The sequence below is a fragment of the Cryptomeria japonica genome, chromosome 4 (genome assembly GCF_030272615.1).
Source record: "Cryptomeria japonica chromosome 4, Sugi_1.0, whole genome shotgun sequence".
Taxonomy (NCBI): Eukaryota; Viridiplantae; Streptophyta; class Pinopsida; order Cupressales; family Cupressaceae; genus Cryptomeria; species Cryptomeria japonica.
Genome location: NC_081408.1, coordinates 580,780,392 through 580,795,545, shown reverse-complemented (window position 1 = coordinate 580,795,545; position 15,154 = coordinate 580,780,392). Strand labels below are relative to the sequence as shown.

The 15,154-nt window shown below is 38.5% G+C and overlaps 1 pseudogene; it reads left to right on the top strand.

The window, feature by feature from the left end:
• Positions 1 to 1,312: 1,312 nt before the first annotated feature.
• Positions 1,313 to 4,542, top strand: LOC131070948 (chlorophyll a-b binding protein CP29.2, chloroplastic-like; annotated as a pseudogene).
• The last annotated feature ends 10,612 nt before the right edge of the window (positions 4,543 to 15,154 follow it).

Genomic DNA, 15,154 nt, shown 5'->3' with positions numbered 1-15,154 from the left:
AAGAATGAATAGCGATCGAATCTTGAATCACCACAGGTTGAATCCATGCACCATATTTGGAGCAAATAGTAATCTCAGAGGGAATGGGTTTAGACAGATTTAATAACAAGCAAACCCTAACCGAAAGATGAGGTCGTTCGAAAGGAACTAAATGATGCTTAATAAAAATGCCCAATTTGTTTGCCAATATTTCAACCATATACATATCACGATACTCCAAAGGAAGACCTGGGAAAGTTACCCAGAAGGGCATAAACTGTGGCTTCACCGATTGAATATCAAAATGAGGAGACCAAGCATAGGTAAAAATTCCTATCCCAAAACAAAACCACCCTTTAAATTTATGCACACAATCCCTATACTTTTCAGAATAAAAAATCGCAGTGAAATATAGAGAATCTTTATCAAACAGAAATAAATCCTTCATACCATCCCAATTAGACTTTGCCCATGTTAACAATTTACCAAAAGAAACCGGAGAAAGAAGCTTACCAATGAGGGCAGTAGAATGCAATAACTTCATAGAGTCCTGAATCATGTAATCGGGGAATATAACCTTATACTGCACAGAAGAATGCGGATTACCCCTTATCGAATTTGAAAATGCAAAGGGAGAGTTATGGGGAAGTGGATTTGGATGGAAGGGAGCTCGTTTAGCAACATGAATGTTATTCGGGGAAGAAAGGAAGTGAGGGTTCAAAACCAAAGTGTTATTTGGCCAGGTGACATAAGATGGGAGGGAGATCCAGAAGAAGCTAATGGGGAAAAACCATTAGGATGCGGGGAGCCATCACAGATGTTGAATGGTGGTTGAGGCGAAACATATCTATGCTTCCTAGGTTTTTTAGAACCAAAAAAGGAATGAAAATGCTTAAAAGGAGTCTTTGGGTGATCAACAGGATGAGGACCCAGAATGCCCTAAAATATTAATGCCTTGGGAACAGAAGATTTATAAGAAGAACGCGAAAGTTTTTGAACAAAATTACCTGTAAATTTGCGAAAATATGATGAAGCCGGCAAGAATTTGTCATAAGCCAAGTCATGCCAACGACCATCCTTGACAACCCATTGAGGAGAATGATCAGAAGTTTGTAATTAAGCCAAATCATGATCGTCAAATGGCACATCTGCCCATCGCATCTGCCTATTTGCCATTCCTAGAGGTTTCTTCGAATATCCCTGAATGCCATCACCATCTGCCATCCTCTGTGTGTCCTTGTGATCCAAATCTTTTATTTTGAAAGCGAAGATGCAACTGACCTCAACTATTATTATTATTGCATAGGTACCCAGAGAAACAAACAGTAGAGCGGGCAAAGGAAGAAAGAAAAAATCATGGCTTCATCTCTCTCCTCCTCATCGCTGGCCTGGCTATGCGGCCACAAACTGAATTCCTTACACTTAGCAGGCAACAACCATGGAAGCAAAAAATTCAAAGTATTTGCGCGCTTCGGATTTGGCGGCACCAAGGCCAAGACCAAGAAATCTCCACCCCCAAAGCTCAAAGGAGGTTCTTTCCGACAAGCCTTTGTGGTTTCCGGGAGCCACGACCCCCAAATGGCTAGACGAATCTTTGGTCGGAGACTACGGGTTTGACCCCCTGGGATTGGGGAAACCCGCAGAGTATCTGCAATATGACTTGGATGAATTGGACCAGAACCAGGCCAAGAACTTGGCCAGAGATGTGATCGGAACTATGCGCTTCGACAGACAAGAAGTGAACGCCACGCCTTTTCAGCCCTATAGTGAGGCGTTCGGCCTGCAACGATTCTAGGAGTGCGAGCTAATTCATGGCCACTCGGCGATGCTTGCTACCCTCGGTGCCCTAGCTGTCGATACATATGCACCTTTTTCTAATGTACTCAAACCCTATTTAATTTATTGTTATATACTACTCTTGAAAATATTGACATGCATACATGATTTTTTTTTCAAATCAACAATTCTACTAACTAAATATCAAGATTTATCATCTAGAATAACATGATCAATTCTATGTAACTTGAACAAATTATAAAAATATAACATGGCCTCATAAAACATGATATAAACAAAACAGCGAGTAAATAAAACAACATCACATGTCAGATAAACAAAGTGTCAAATAAAACATACAAGTGTCATGCATGCTTGAAACAACATACAAGTGTCAAATAAAACATCACATACATATATTTGCAACATATATGTAAAAAAAGTGTGCATCGTACATATAATCTCATCAAACAAGGATCATAAACTATGTCGGTGGGCCCTCCACTGATCCATGTCCTGAATGTTGTCTCCGCACAAGAAAGTATATGTACATGTAAGCACACGTATATATGATGCAAACATGTTACAAAAGGCCCTCAAAGAGAACAATCTGGATCATGCAGCAAGAGTAACACAATAGAAGCAACAACAACACAAAGAGAAAATTTGAAATCAGACATTAGAAATATCATAGATTCATCATAAACTAGTCAACAACATTTGGTATACATACAAGCTTATAGGCCTAGAACAACATACATTCTAGAAAACAATCCATTTGGACCTCCAAGAGGTATCCTAATTACAAATTCCCAAATGAAATCATCATATCTCTTCCTATGTACTAGAGGATCAAATACAACAATATATATAGCATCTGAAACACATTCGAGTCGGCCACAAAATATTAAATTCTCCAAGATAGGAAAATGAAAAGTGTAAAATAGGTCGAACCCAAAGTGTGAAGATCTCCTCTGCCAAGGACAAAAATGAAGTGTGGACCACAAAGGAAGCTTGTCCAAGGGGTTGGAAATATCAAGTGTGCTGCCAATTAGATCCGCAAGCCAAGAAATCGCTCCACAAGAGAAGAAATCTCCAACTAGCCATTAAGCTCAAAGTTGCTCTGGGAACCAAGAAATAGATAATCCAGAAGCAACAACTTGCCGAAAAATGATCCAAATGAATTGAAAATATAAAATAAGGCACAAAAACAAGTTTGGAAGACAAAGATCTGATCCGCAACAAAAAATGAAAAACTTCTGGAGAATTTCAAAAGAAACACAGAAGTTGTAGCACAGGACAAAACTAAAACAAATATTTTTGGTTGATGCAAGATTGCTCATCGACCGGGGATGCTCCTGCATCAGACACCCTTGGTAGAAAAGATGTTCCATGAGAGGAAGCTCATGAACATCGAAAAGGATTCAGGATATAGACCCCATGCTCATTTCTAATCCAAATGTCTTCTTTGGCTGCAATTTTCTTTCTCCTTACCTCTTCTGGTATCTTTGCTAGATTCTCCAACTTCTTCTTTTCTTCTCCCTTCTTTCCTTCATATCTGCACACTGTCTCTTACCACCACTTCCCTTCTTTTGCAAATCTGATTTAGTTCTTCCATAGGGTTTCATCTTGTTTGCCACCATAACTTTAACTTTGTTGTCATCCGGTACCACTTTATTAACAAGCCTATCCATAAGTTCCTTCAAATCCATGCTATTCTTTGCATAATGATTCTCAACACAACAACTCTTCACAAAGCTAAATTTCTTCACTTCCTTCTCCTTCTCCTTAAAAGAAGCCAAAGTAAACTTCTACCCTTCCTTCACAATAGTGACCAGGTTCCTTCTACTATTATCGATAACTCCTATATGAAACTACCAAGGTCTACCCAACAAAACATGACAAGCACTCATAGACACAACATAATACAGGACTTCATCTTTGTAAGTCCCAATATTAAAATCTACTCTACACCGCTCTCTCACCTCTTCCACATGATCATCTCTCAACCAAGTCACCTTATAAGGAAAAGGATGCTTAAGCCTCTTCAAACCAAGCTTCTCTACCATTTCCTCAGATACCAGATTACCAGTACTTCCACTATCCACAATAACCTTACAACACTTACCTCCTATTTTGTACACAGTCTAGAAAATATTCTTCCTTTATGTAGGTTCGGTCTCCTCTCTACTCTGCAAGACTCTTCTAAACATAAGGGATTATCCTTTCTCCGGTTCCACCATACTCACATCTGTAGTTCTAGTTTCCTGGTCCTCACATGCTAAGCAACTCCTTTCCTTTCCTTTGTTATCCTAAGGAAACTCATAACATCTATATCTTGTTTCTTCACACTTGAAGCATTTACCCCATAACTCCCTATTGTTACTATCATTTCCTTTTCTTTGTGTCTTCTAATATGGTTCCTTACTCACTTGCCCTCCATCTATTGCATGTTTCTCTCTTCCCTTAAGATTAGTCTATTGTCTTCTCTTCACTTTATCTTTTGCCTTGAAGGCATATTGATAACCCTCCTCAACTATAGAAATCTTAGCATACTAATCTCATCCTGAATGTTAAATTGAATTCCATTTATGTATCTATCCACCTTCTCCCTATCAATCTCTCAATGTCTGGATATGATCATCACCTTGTAGAATTCCTCAGTATACTCTTTCACACTCATATCCTTTTGCTTCAAGTTCTGCAACTTCTTGAACAACTCTAACTCATAGTCTCCTGGAATGAATGTAGCCTTCAATCTTGCAACCATCTGCCTCCATTGGGTGATTTTCATCTCACCATTCTCCATTTTATCCCTCTGCAACTCTTTCCACCATAAAGCATAATTCCCTTTCAACTTAGTTTGTGCTAACTAGACCCTTTGTGGGTCTTTGACATCTTCAAACTCAAAATAGTCCTCCAAATCTCTGATAAAATCTATCAAGTCTTCTGGATTCAATGTACCTGCAAAGTTAGAAACGCCAACTTTATGAATTTTACTCACTTGCGCCATCGCTCTAAGAAATTTATCTTCTTCCTCATTTGTCGGTCCTTCAACCTCTTCAACCTTGAGCTCTTCCCCTACCTCTTCATACTCATCCTTTGATTTCAAATTCCTTCGCAAACTAGCTTGTGCATTTTGGATCTCATTCCTCATCTCATTTATGAAATCCTCCATCATCTGCTCTACCCTTCTAGGGTTCATCCTTCTCGGTGGAATCTCCTCCTTTGATCCAGTGCAACTGCCTCAACTCGACAATATGACTAGAAAGTTTCAATTGCCTCTTCGTTGACGATCTATTGAACACACTTGCTGCCTGCCTCAATTTGGTTCTCTCTTCACCCAAAGGAATGCCTCAAGGTTCATAACCTACTCTGATAACATCTGACGCAGTCATGTTACAGAGGGCCCTCAAAGAGAACAATCTGGATCATGCAGCAAGAGTAACATAATGGAAGAAACAACACATAGAAAAAATATGAAATCAAATATTTGCAACATCATAGATTCATCATAAAGTAGCCAACATTCGGTATACATACAGGCTTACAAGCCTAGAACAACATACATTCTAGAAAACAATTCATCCGGACCTCTAAGAGGTATCCTAATTACAAATTCCCTTGGATTGAAATCATCATATCTCTTCCTATGTACCAAAGGATAAAATACAACAATATATATAGCACCTGGAACACATCCGAGTCGGCCACAAAAGATTACATTCTCCAAGACAAGAAAATGAAACGTGTAAAATAAGTTGGACCCAAAGTGTGAAGATATCCTCCACCAAGGACACAAATAAAGTGTAGAACACAAAGGAAGGTCGGCCAAGGGCTCAGAAACATCAAGTGTGGTGCCAATTAGATTCGCAAGCTAAGAAATCGCTCTTCAAGAGAAGAAATCTCCAACTAGTCGTTAAGATTAAAGATGCTCCAGGAACCAAGAAATAGATAATTTGGAAGCGACAACTTGCCGAAAAAAGATCCAAATGAACTGAAAATCTAGAATAAGGCATGAAAAAACAAGTCTGGAAACCAAAGGTCTGATCCACAACAAAAATGAACAACATTCGAAGAATTCCAAAAGAAACACAGAAGCTGCAACACAAGACAAAACTAAAACAAATATTTTTGGTTGATGCAAGATTGCACATCAACCGGGGATGCTTCTACATCAATATATAAGCACATGATAGAAATAAATATTATCTCACCATAAGTATGCAAATTTAACTTCAATATAAGAACATGCAAATTTTACTTGGCCTGATCTATCATCTGCACCATCAAAGCATGCATGCACCATAGGAATCTGAGATGAAGAACTCAAACATGGTCCACGTACCTGGATCATATATATATATATATATGATAAAAAATCATTAACATTCATGTCTTTAAATTGAAATGAGCTCTCAAGATAGATACATCTATGTAAATCTTTAAATACCTAGCTATGACCATGTGTAGGAGCGAAAGGAGGCTGCAAATCTCCTAATGTCTCCAATGTAATAGGAAGTATATAATTCAAAATTCAAATTGTGTTAACAATTTTGAAGTTGAAATCCACTATTTAAAACCAATTAAATAATATGACCTTACAGAAAAAACAATGTGTACCTCATGAGACTTTAAGGCTCTCCCAATCTTGCTAACCTCAGATGAATGGAAGGACACATGGTCAACATCTATATCTAGAGATGCATCCTCTAATCCAACAAGTAGACTAGTATAGTGACCATGACCTTGAGAAGGAGGTGTAAAAGTAATAGGCAGCAGCGGTGTATGTCATGGAGGATCAGGTGTCAGATCGGCTAGTGTAAGCTGAGGAGGAGGTGTGGGATAGACTGATGTATGTGGTGGAGGGGTTGTAGGATGCACTGGAATTCCCTCCTCTCTCCCCATATCACCCTGAGATGCTCTACCACCATGGCTCCTAGCTACCTTCGTGTACATGTTGTCTCACCTGTGTCGGTACATCCTTGAGTGGGATCACAAGATAAGAAGAAACAAATGTGTAAGAATCCAATAAATCACTAGACAACAATGCACTCATCCGCTGCAAAAGATCAACCTCTATCAATCGTGCAACGTCAAGTGGAGATGGTATGTCTACATGGACGTAAGGATAAGTGCCACTGCTCGATGTCACATTTGTAGCTTGTGGAATGGTAGTCTGCAACCACAACAAATATCTCCCAACACTATCAGATGACATCTGATCAACCTGAGTCACAATGTGTTGCAATGCTGGAGAACATGTGTCATCTGGCATCATCTATTGTTGCATCTGCTGCCTGTGATAATTCCAAATGTTTTGGAAGAACCAAAAGGTTTGGACCAACTAATGCACGTTATTAATGAGCACTGGTGCATCAGGTCATCTATATTTATCGCTCAACCTCCCCCTCCCCTGCCTAGCATTCGTTGGTATAGATGTGTAATCTACGTCCTTGGCCATGTGAAACTCTCCAAGCAATTGTTTGTAGAAATAAATTGGCAACTCATCCTTTTATGGCCACATATGATGAGTTGCCAACCATCTAGGATAGATGAATGACGCCATAACCAGATCAGTGCATTTGGTCACTAAATATCCCTTGACCTTACGTTGTCTCCCTTGATAATGGGGGAACATGGTAAGCACGTGTGTGGAAGATACACTCTCTAGGACGGTTTTCCAACCCACTATGCTGATCACACTACGAGAAAGGGGGCTATAGAAAGAGTCAATAGAGATAATCATCATATGGATTATATGTATGAACAGTGTCAACCATGTTCATCAACTCATCCCTAATGCTCTTTGCCCTTTCCCTATTTGGATGGTTAGGGGCATTCGGTAATGTAGTGTCAAGATGATGTATGGCACGTTGTAAAGACTCAAAGGTTTTGGCAAAAAACCGAGCCGCAACATCACTGTCATGAGAAGGTATTTGACTAGACTATGCACATGCCTGGTCACCCTCACGATGCACACTATCATCAAATGGATCATGATCAGCCATGTGGAAAATATCTCCATGTATAGTTATAAAAGCAAAGAATTTTAAAACTAATTATTCAAAACTATTTTAAAATAATTCAAACTAATTCTAAAAACTATTTAAAACTAACTCAAAACATATTCGAAAATGATACAAAATTTGTAGTTTAAAGTAATTCGAAGTAATTGAAACATTTGATACAAATTACTTTAAAGAAACATTAAAATTAAATACACGTACATACACATACATACACATACACATACACATACACATACACATACACATACACATACACATACACATACATATACACATACATACACATATACATAGAAACACATGTACATACATACATACATATACATGAACACATACATACATTTACATACACACATACACATACACACATGTACCCATACATATACATTACATACATACACACACACACACACATACATACACACATGCATACATTCATACACATACACATACACATACACATACACATACACATACACATACACATACACACACAGATACACACACATACACATACACACACACATACACATACACATACACATACATACACACATATACACATACATACACATACACACACATACATACACACATACATATACATACACACATACATACATACATACATACACACATACATACATACACACACATACACATACATACACACATACACATACATACACACATATACACATGCATTCAAACATACACACATACACACACACACATACCTACACACACACACACACACACACACACACACACACACATATATATATACACACACATACACACATACATATATACACACATACACCCATATATATACACACATACACACTTACATATATACACACATACGCACACACATACATCCACGTACATACATACATACATACACATATGCATACATAAACATGCACATTCATACACATACACACACATACACACATAAATACATACATACACACATACACATACACATACACATACACACACATACATACATACACACACATACACCCACATACACACATGTGCATACATACACACACATACACCCACACACACACCCACACACACAAACACACACACATATATATGTATACACATACACATACACATACACATCCACATACACATACACATACACATACACATACACATACTATAATATGGTGAAAAAGGGTGATGGAGAAGTCAAGATGAAAGATTTTCTCTCCTCAAGGAAAGGGGTGAAAGTTTCGCAAAAGATTCTCTTAAACCTCTCACACACATTACATTTAAAAAGGAGGGAGAATTCACTAGATCCAATCTCAAGAGATTGAATGCTAAGTGAATTGAGAATGAATTTAGAAAGTGAACAGTAACCCCTCTTCTAGAATGCAATAGGTTGAATTATGCGATTTAAGACTAAGTGTAAAAGTGACAAAGAAATGATTATAAGTTGAGATAGAAATGCGGGATGAAGTTGTGCACTTGGAATTAGCAGTAAAAGGGTGAGACGAAGTTCCCCTACAAATTTGGGTGAAATTTGTCGAGATCATGTTGAAAGTGCACACGGTCCTCCGAAAAATCTATGCGTCGAAAAGGGTTTTTTAGCCTCTTAGAATGGAGTCCAAATCCACAAATTCAGTTGCACATATACAACCTACACACAAAAAAGAGAGGAAATGTTGTTGGGATTGGGGGTTTGCCTTTAGATCAAACCCCAGTTTTGGAATTAACCAAATGATGACAAGTACTTGCAAGTAATGAAAGTAAATGAGTGAAATTGAATTCACCTCAAGGGAGGATGTAATTGAAATGTTGATAGAGTTGTTTGAAAGGATATTTATAATTGAATGTCAAGAGAGATCTCCACTTCAATGGTTGAATCCTTGACTTGAATGCAACACATAGCCTTGAAAGGAGACTCAAGATGCTCAATGGATGCTTGAATGGACACTTGAATGCTTGATTTCACTTAGGATCGCAATTTCCATGTCATGTATGCTTATTAAACTTTATCTTATATCTTATATGCCAATAGGAGATAGGAATGCATCTTATATTTTCACCAATTAGGGTTAATTGACTGATATTTTCATCGTAGGTCGACATAGGGAAACTTTTCCTGCTTCCAAAATGCAAAGCCCAATGCAAAGTTTGAATGGAGGGGGCCACAAATAGGGAAAGGATAGGGGTGCCACACCCCTGTCTTGCCCTAATTTAGGATAGGAAGAAACAACAAGGAGTGCGGGGTGTAAGTAAATGCAAGCTTCTGGAAGTGTGAGCATGTCTCGGGTCTCCAGTCAGGCTTAGGGATTCGTTTCACCAATGTGAAGACCCAAATGTGGTTGAAAATTGCAAGGTTGCAATTTTATGATGCTACATTTAGCCCCCACTTTAGCGGGAGTATAAGCATACGTCAATACTACCGGTAAAGTACAAGGATACAAGATTGAAAGACTTTGACCACGTCAAGGAGGAAATATACACCAAGGCCCTAGTGGACTAAGGATCTTATGACATCGATTGACAAAGTAAAAGGGAAGATCAAGAGGGAAGGACCATGATTGCATGTAGCAATGTTTCCCTTAGTTTCATTTTCCTTGGGGTCAGTATGCTTTATGATAACTCATGTATATCATATGTATATGTGTAGGGGAAAAAGTGACACTAAGCAAACATGCCCTAATCTCACTTTCAATCACACACTTATGGAATACGAAAGAGCCTAGAGGTATCACACAATTGGCTACTTCTTTTTGTGGAAGAGAGAGCCACGGGCTACCTATTAGGATTTCTATTCCTTTGTTGCAAATGATAGATAAAATGATGCAAGTTCAACTACTAGCCCTAGAGTGCAAGTATGAACTAGTAACAAGATTGCAAGATTGAGATTAAGTGATGAAAAGCTGCAAACACAAGGATAAAAGGAGAATGCAGATGTGTACCTGGGGTTAAAATCTGAGTGGAAATGTTTGGGATGGGGGCGCATGCACCACTGACCTGATTCTGCACCTAAAACTGCTCCTTTTGGCAACCTGAAAGCTGTCAAAAAGTGCTGAAAACTGTTGTTGTCTGAGGGACCAGGGCGCCCAATGCCCTTATCCCAGGGACCAGGGCACCCAGTGCCCCTGTCCTGTCAAGACCAGGGCACCCCACACCCCTGTCCTGGGTTTCTGCTCTGCAATTTGGTGTGTTGTCCCGTCTCAGTCTGCTCCCGTCGGATTTGCAACTTGCGACGTCCTTCGAATTCGAAAATCTGCACTTATATCTGAAAAGGGTTGTAGGTGGCTATATAGGGTTTTGCCTTAGTCAAACCCCCGCTTTGGTGATTTCCACCTCCACGAATAGCCAAGTTGTATTGTAAAAGTAGTGTGTGCAGACCTTGTGTGTGTGCAAGATCCTAAAATGCAAGTAAGCAAGCTAGAGCAACCTAGAAAGTAAACCCTAATTGCTTGTAAATGATAATGTAAATGCTCCAAATCAAGATGCAAAGTGATCGAAAGCATGAATACAAATGATATAGTGAGGCTTATGCAAAGACATGAAGACAACATGAAATCATACCCAACCGCAAGGGAGGGGTACAAGCCAATCTTCAGTCAGTGATCCCCTATTGCTCTTCCATGTCTTCAAAGCCCTAAATGGATGAATGAAATTGATGAATGCTTGATGGATGGATGTTGAATGTTGTTGAAGTCTTCAAAGATCTGCTCTTTCGCTGCATAGAAGGCCCTTGAAACCAAGAATTCGGATCCTTTCAAATGAAGAAAGAGAGCTCTTATGTATGAAACCCTAGGTCTTAATTTTAACTTTAGGCCGGCTTAGAGATTGAATCTCCCACCAATTTCTTGGGGTTAAGCTTTATTTTATGATTGGATTGCACTCCTAAAATTTCGGGAAAAATGTCCGAGACCATGTGCACGCTGGGCGCCATGGTCCCGGCAACTTTTCACCAAATTTTCAGGGCCGTCGGATATGATGTTTTTAGAGAGAATCCCGAAGTTACAGGTGATTTTGAGATGTTTTGACCCCCGAAATCAAGCCCCCAAGTTCAAAATAGGACCTAATTAGGGTTTTTGATTAAATGATGTATTGGAAGAATAAAATGAAAGGGGCACACTTTAATGAAAGGGCCCAACTTTATGATGTGGAAGATGATAAAATAGAACCTTAGACCTAATTAATTTAACTAATTAAGTGCTAAAGGGGAAATGCAATGCAAAATGAAAAATGCACCAAGGCGGGTGCTAAACTAGGTGTGAAATTGTACCACCCTAGCAAGTGCGTACAATTTACGACACTACAGTATATATGCATAGAATAGTCCTCATTCCCCAAAGAAAGGAAACTACCTTGGAAGAAAGGGAATAGAAGGTGTCTTTTGAGTCAACATGAAAGAGACCAAAAAAGATCCCAATGCTTTGCATCATCCTCAAGTAGACATTACTAGGTAACATAGAAGAACAGGGACACACATAGAGGAATGGTCACTGATGCAAGCCAAAAGGGGCACAAGGCACAAGCACGAGTTCAAACGTTAATAGATTAGTTCCAACCAAAACTAAACACAAATGAACTCAAAAACCTTAAGATGCATACCAAGAGAGATAAAGAAAACAATGAAAAGCATATATAAATGAAAGAGAGAAAGAAGACTCCCCAAGATGCTCCCAAAGATGCCCATAGATGTTTCTCCCTTGTAATCTCCTCTTCAAGATCCAAATGGGTGATTGTAAGTAGCTCTCAGCTTTTAGCACAAAACCATGGATGGCATGACGATTTGAAAAAGGTTGAAAGATGATCTAAAATCTATTATTATGCAAATGCTTAGACTAAGATTGCTATGGGAAAGCTCTATGAAAATACAAGTATAATAAATTCTTCCTCCTTTTCTTGAGAAATGAGGTCATTTTATAGGGAAAATGTTGATTGAATGGCCTAGATTGAGTGAGCTTGTGAAGGGCTAGTATTGATGGGTTTGTGATCCATGTGATGGCTTTCAACCCAATCCCATGATGGCAAGTGTCAACATGAGATGGCTTGAGAGGAGAGGGAAGAAGCATTAAATGCTTGAGATGACATGAGGATTACCCTAGGAAGGTTTGGTTAGGCTTGAGTTAGTGGATAAAGCTTTTATCCAAGGGTAATTCTTTTATCCAATGGATAAACTCTTGTGCAAGAGTTAATGGAGATAACCATGGTCAAAGCAATGAATGCTTGAAGAGACCCATGAGTTAAATGAGGGTTGAGTTAGAGGGAAAGTCTCTAACCATGTGGGTAAGTTGAGTTAACCATTAATGGTTATGTAAGAGCCATAAAGGCTTTGAAAGACTTTGGGGGTTAACTTGTTGAAGAATAAAAGCCTTTAATGCATTTCAAAGACATTGAGGCATTTTTGAGAAGTGACCTTTGTTTGGGAATGTCCAAATGATTAGAGAGGGGGATTAGGCTAATAAGGGGGGGTTAGAATAATTTAGAAGGAAGTTAGTGGGCAAGTGGGTTTGGTGGGTGAGAGAAAATAGGATTTTATTTTAGAAATAAAAATCTATTTATTGGTGCAACTTGCATTTGTAGGAAAATGCAAGTGGGGTGGGATTTTTAAATAAAATTTGATTTATTTTAAAAGGGGAATTTGATTTGTGTTTTTTAAATAAATGTTGATTTATTTAAATGAGAGGAATGAGGGAAGTTAAATAAATTAGATTTATTTAACAACTGGGTTATAGATAGGGATTTTAAAATAAGTAAATTTATGTAATTTATTTAACTAAAATAGCAGAATGGGGATTGAATGAATTAATTAAATGTGAATTTAATTAATAGAGGAATATTAATGTGTCAAATAAATATTAAATATTTATTTAATTTAGTGGACAAATTTATGTGTCTATAGTCACAAAAGAGAAAGAAAAGAGAGAGAGGTAGAGGATATACGGTGCTAATGAAGCTAATCTAGCACATAATCCAACCTCCCGATCTTGCTGATCGCTATTTTAGGAAGGCGGGAAACACCCCAAAGGAGCAACATCGAGAACATCATATATCTATCATAAGATACAAACAAGGACTATGCTCATGTGCTAAGTCACTTTGTTTGTTTCTAGGAGCTAGGATTAAGTCTTTTGACAACTCTGCAAATAAATGTTTGTCCACATCAACATATTCATAGTCACTATCAAAAGCATTAGGAGTTGTATTTCCATCATGAATAATATTTTCACCTATTTCTTCATCGAGATTTATAGAAAGAGGAGAGTGAACACGAATGGGAGTAAAACCATCACATATTTTTTGCAACTTATGATTTGGAGATGTAGGTTCAACATCCAGCTGAGGAGAAAATGGAATCATGTCAACTGTTGGTGTTTTGGGAGATTGAATATTTTGAGGCACAACTTCACGAGCTCGCGTACACGCTCTTATCGGTGTTCTCTCGCACAACGATTCCATCAAGTCTTAGCTGAAAACTGAGAAGGAGGAGGAATATTTGTTAAAGGAGGAATATTCTCATCTCTGGTAGTTGAAGGTTTAGGTTGAGGTCTTTTAGGTTGAAAAAGAGGAGAGATAGGTCTCTTCTATTAGGAACCAATCCTGCTAGGGATCACCCAGTTAAGGGATGGCTAACATACCCGGTTAAGGGTTAAACCCTGTTAAAGGTTACCTTGTTAGAGGATTTTTAGAACTCAATGATTTTGAGTCACCCTGTTAAAGGATTTACAACAAGCTGGTTAAAGCTACCCTGTTAAGGGATTTTCCAACTGTTGAAGTGGTTAGAGGTCAATAGGTATTACAATGATCTGGTAACAACACTCAATGCCAATGTAGATCCGCTTCAGTTCCTTCCTTCTGCATTCACACTCTGCAGGTATCACTTCTCATATCTAGTCTGCAAGAATCACGTATCTTTGCACTTAGATACACACACAACATTTTCCAACAACCTCAACATGAAAAATAACATCGACCTTATAGGAAACAAATAGGTCAGTAGCATAAAACCTAAACCCTAAACATTTAGGTTGAGTAATTTAGTCAATTCAATCCTAACCATTGAACACTTTGCTTTGAATACATCAGTCTTGAACAGATCTCAAGACGTTCTCCATCATTCGTTCTTCACCGCATCTTGGAGGCAATAACCCATCATGTGTTCTCCACCATTTGCAGAGACTTTGCACATTCCTAAGGTAGATAGGATCAATCTCCTTCATGCAAGATCCTTCACGCGCACAGAGTTGACGTGGCAACACAATCTTTTCTTCATTACAATGCTAACACATCACACAATGTCATCGGTTGAATCACATAGGCATAGAACACTTCAACCGAAAACCCTGAAGCTAAGACTACCAACCGGTAGTCATACC